The 5000-nt window shown below is 34.1% G+C and overlaps 1 protein-coding gene across 6 annotated transcripts in view; it reads left to right on the forward strand.

Annotated features, from left to right (window-relative positions):
- Positions 1-5000, forward strand: part of LOC106874330 (potassium/sodium hyperpolarization-activated cyclic nucleotide-gated channel 2) — a 531661-nt gene that overhangs the window by 400126 nt on the left and 126535 nt on the right. The window lies entirely within an intron of this gene.

Genomic DNA, 5000 nt, shown 5'->3' on the forward strand with positions numbered 1-5000 from the left:
TATATATATATATATATATATATATATATATATATCAAAAATTAAATGCACAAACGTATGGAAACAGATAAATCCAAAATTCACACATGCATATACACAAATATACACAAACCAATGCATAAACAGTCTCATGAGCTTCCATCTTTGCATAAATATAAACTTAAACTTCATTTAAACTTTCATCATAGTTTCTCCCCTAAGAATAAGTTTGCTTATTTTTTGTGGAAATTAATTTATACTTGAAAGCTCTGCTAAAATCCATAATTTCTTGGATTGACCTAACTTCACTCTCAGACTTAGAACCTTTTTGACTAATTTATGGCTATTTTCAATAATTAATGATGATCTTTAATAGAAAAAAAAATAGTGCTCTCTAATTATAAATTGTAGATGTTCCTATCTAACTAATATTTCTCATTTTATCTGAAGACCTCCAGTTATATAATATTTATTTTTTACAAAGTCTCAGGACCACAGATCAGCTATTATTTATTTCTAACATAGATACAATACTGTTAACTAATATCAATTGCTTCCATAGACCCAAGATCACTAGTCAACTAGCTATCGTTTATTTTTCAAATAGATACAAGATCACTGATCAGCTAATACTAATTTCCAGTTCTGTTTCAAGTGTTGATAATTTAATTTGACCAAAATATGAGATGGGATCAAAAAGTTCCCAGACTAGTTGTGTTTAATACAAAATAACTTATTTACCTAAGCTTTAACATCATCTCCTTCAAAACGCCCAGCAATACACTGGTTTCAGCATTCCTGCCACTTTTGGAATCCAGCCTGGAAGTCATTTTCTGTAAGCAACTTGAGGATCTTCTATGATTTGTTCTTGATCTCAGCAATGGGGTTAAAACAGTAACCTTTGAGCTGCATTTTCATTTTGGGGTAGAGATGGAAGTCCATTGGTGCTAAATCTGGTGAATAGGGTAGGTGCAGAAGTGAAATCAAATTGTTTTTGGTGAGAAACTCATGAGTGAGGAGAGTTTGGTGATAGGGTGTGCTTTGTCATCATAAAGAATCCAGTTCTCAGTGATCCATAGATCTGGTTTCTTCTGCCAAATGTCCTCTCTCAAACACTTCAAAACATTGTTGATTGTCCTCCAATGTACAAGCTGATGAATTTTTTCCACCTCTCCAGGGGTGATACACATGGCAGATCTTCCTGATCACTTATTGTCTTCCAGGGATGTTCTTCCACTTTTGAAGCACTTGTGTCACTTGAAACATTGTATACGACCCATTTCCTCATTACCACAAGCTTGCCAAAATATGCTCAATGTCTTTGTAGCAGACTTCCTAAGTTTTGTGCAAAATTTCACATTGACTCTTTGTTCCAACTTCCTGCCAACGACAAAAATTGCAGACTATAACATACATGTGATAACAAAAACAGAAATTTCACAACTTGCAAAGAAAACACAGCAATGTCACTTTGCACACTGCCTCATGAAGATCACTGCTAGCTCACTGTGCTGCAACTGTGTGCTGCCATCTGTTGGTGTGCTACAGAATTAGTCTGGGAACTTTTTGATACCACCTTGTATGTCTTATATTACATCGGCTAAAAATGGTCAACTAGAAATGTTATTTTATCACTACATATCTTCAGCTGATTGTCTTCTTTAATGCAGCAATTTCGGTTAAAACAGTAGTGTCATAGCTGACGTTTGGAGTGGGTCAATAGATGTAATCCTTAAATGACTTACTGACTATAATGCAAGAGTGTAAAACGCTATGAACTGAAAAGCTAACAATTCCAAAGTAAATTCAAATGTAAAACAAATAGTGAGAACTTGAAGTAAGAAATAAGACTTAAAATAAATTTAAAGAAAAAGAAATTTTCATGTCAATATTATTTATCATCTCTTGTCAAGTAAAATTATAAACATTCTTGACAACCGATGCTGGTGTGTTTACGTCCCCGTAACTTAGTGGTTCAACAAAAGAGACCGATAGAATGAGTACTAGGCTTCTAAAGAATAAGTCTTGGGGTCGATTTGCTCAACTAAAGGCGGTGCTCCAGCATGGCTGCAGTCAAATGACTGAAACAAGTAAAAGAAAAAGAAAAAATTCTTTAAACACTTGTGAAACTGAGACTAGGTGTAAGTGGTTAATGGAAAGACAATGAAACTTTAAAGGACAAGAAGAGGTTTACAAACTAAGAGAAGACTTAATGCTAGGAAAATATAAGATAGTTATTACGGAAATCACAAAAACATGAGGATATGATAAAAAGAAGACTGGCAAGTTTCTGCCACCACTGTATTCCAACAAGCATTACCACACAAATAACACAATGAGCTGTGGTTTCTCCTTCCTATTCATATCATAAACTCAGAAATCTAGTAAAATTTATGGGGATTATCCTTTGTCTTCTGACTAAACAATGAAAATGAATATAACCTTTTAACTCTAACCATATTTTAGGGGCTAGCTTGGATTACATTATCTAATGTATTCTCCCATTTTAAAGATAGTCAGTGTGATGTGGATGAGAATAAAGTATTATTTATAAAATATATTTCAGTGTAATACTTGTATGGCAAGTGAATTGATCTGAAATTATGTGCTGAAACAGATTAGTAAAATAGATTTTCAGTGACTAGGTAGATGTATTAGGAAAGTACTTTGATATGTTACAGTATATTATATTAATACAAAATAAAACATAAATGAAAATAATGATGTGTACGTTTTAAATAGCTATCGTAACTCTGCTATGATTAGTTTTCTCTTCTTTTTTATTTATTTTTTTTTATGAAAGCTTGAAATGAAGATATAGAGAATGATCAATGAATATCCTGTATCAAAATATTTAACAAGTCAGCTGTGTCAGTAAGAAATTCACATTACAACTGTGTACTTTCAGATTCAATTCCACTATGTGGCATCTTATGAAGGTATCTTGCACCATCATCTTGAATTAAGCACAATCTTGTGAATAAAATTAGGTTGTCAGAAGCTGTTGAAAACCCATCAAAGGAACCATTCCTGTCATTGAGTGGTAGACATAATCTACCACATGGTGTAACACCACTATCTGCTCCTTGGTTGCTTTTAGCACGGTCTGCTCTATAACAAGCATTTGGTGTCAGGTCTTTGTTCTGAAGATAACTTTCCTCCATTCTGCCACCAAATGGTCACCATTTCACCATCACACACAGAGAAAAGTTTAATGTAGAGTGATAAGGTTACAAGACATAAAAAAATTACAACAATAGTGGAATTTGAATGTTTTCATTAGAGATGCTTGTATCAAATGTCCTTCCCAAATACGTAACAATCAAATACTTTACTGCTTGTTTTTAGCATTAAAGAATTTCATGTAATCTGAGATTTAACTTTCATAGTTAGATTAAAGATTTGTATTCAGTTACAGTTACATAATATGAGTAATTTCTAATTCTGGTGAAAATGCTAAATATATCCCATATAAATTTATTAATGCTGAATCTAGTCAGAATTATCAGTTGAGATATTTCAAGCATATATATTGATACTGAATTATTAGATTTATTGTTACAGATCCACATAAATGTCAGAAAAAAAACAAAAAACTTTTGTACTCATATTACTGTGATTCATTCCCCTACCTCCCATGAATTAAACATACCTCTACTTCCTGCGGCCCCACCCCCCCAGCTCCGGCAGACTACCATGTCATCCTTTTCTCTTGTCCTCCACCAACGACAACTGTATCATCTTTATTACTCCTGTTGCTTCCACCCCACCACTCTCTTCTGCATTCCTCAATCTCCCCCAACTCATGGCCCTCTGCTCATCTGCCCTTCGACTTTATCCATTCTGGCACCTCATTCTCCTTCCCAAACAGTCCGATTCCTCAATTCACTGTGTGCCTTGTGGAGTCATTTAGGCATCTCATCACCCTTATTTATCTCTTGCAGCTCCAACTCCTCATTTTCTCTTTCTCTCTCTTTCCCTTACTAAATGTGAGTAGCCATGAAGATCCTCTACAAGAACCTGCACTGCCATCCCTCCCTGCCCCTGCACTCACACACACATTTCTCATAATTTTATCCTTTCATCTTCCAGCATGAAGCTGACCCACCATCATCACAGGGTTTGTAGTTCTGTGAGTTGCATGGTAACCTCAATCGGGCAAGTTGCATGAAAAAAAGCACCCAGTAAACTCTGTAAAGTGGTTGGTATTAGGAAGGACTTCCAGCCATAGAGACCATGCCAAAATAGATACAATGGAGCACAATGCAGCCCTTGAACACATTGGATCCTGTCAAACAATCCAACTCATGACAGCATGGAACACAGATGTTAAATGATGATGATGTAGATGATATTGATTTAAACCTGTATAACAGTTTCCATATTTTTCTCCTTGAATCCCAATATTTATATATTTTGCTTAACAACTCTTTTGTGGACTGTACCATTATTTTGCTTTTGTTCAAATTCGTTTATTTTATACTTAAGTATTTATATGTATGAGAAGTTGTATTCACACAGCTACTATTTTGTATATATCTATTTTGTAATTCTTAGGCTTGTGGGACTACACATACTTTCCTTTTAATGGAAGCTGACTTCAACAATTAAAATATGTAGATGAGTAGATTTAAACATTCTTAACAAACTAAATATCTTTAAATTTTTGTTTTGTAAAATACAAATGTCTGTGGGATAAACAAAAACCAAAACTGGATATGAACTTTGCAAGAACACACACATACATGCATATGCACTCATACGCATATAGTTATATGCGTGTATATGTATACACACACAAATATGTAAATATATACATGTACACACACACACACAAACACACACATATGTACACATACATATATGCATGTGTGTGTGTATGTGTGTGATGTTTACTCCCAGACGAATACAACAGTATTCATTTGTATAAATACACTAGCCTACATACAGGCTTACAAATATTGGAATATCTGAAATGAATTACAACATCAACAACAACAACAACAGCAATAACAACAACA

The sequence above is a fragment of the Octopus bimaculoides genome, chromosome 2, assembly GCF_001194135.2.
Source record: "Octopus bimaculoides isolate UCB-OBI-ISO-001 chromosome 2, ASM119413v2, whole genome shotgun sequence".
NCBI classification, from domain to species: Eukaryota; Metazoa; Mollusca; class Cephalopoda; order Octopoda; family Octopodidae; genus Octopus; species Octopus bimaculoides.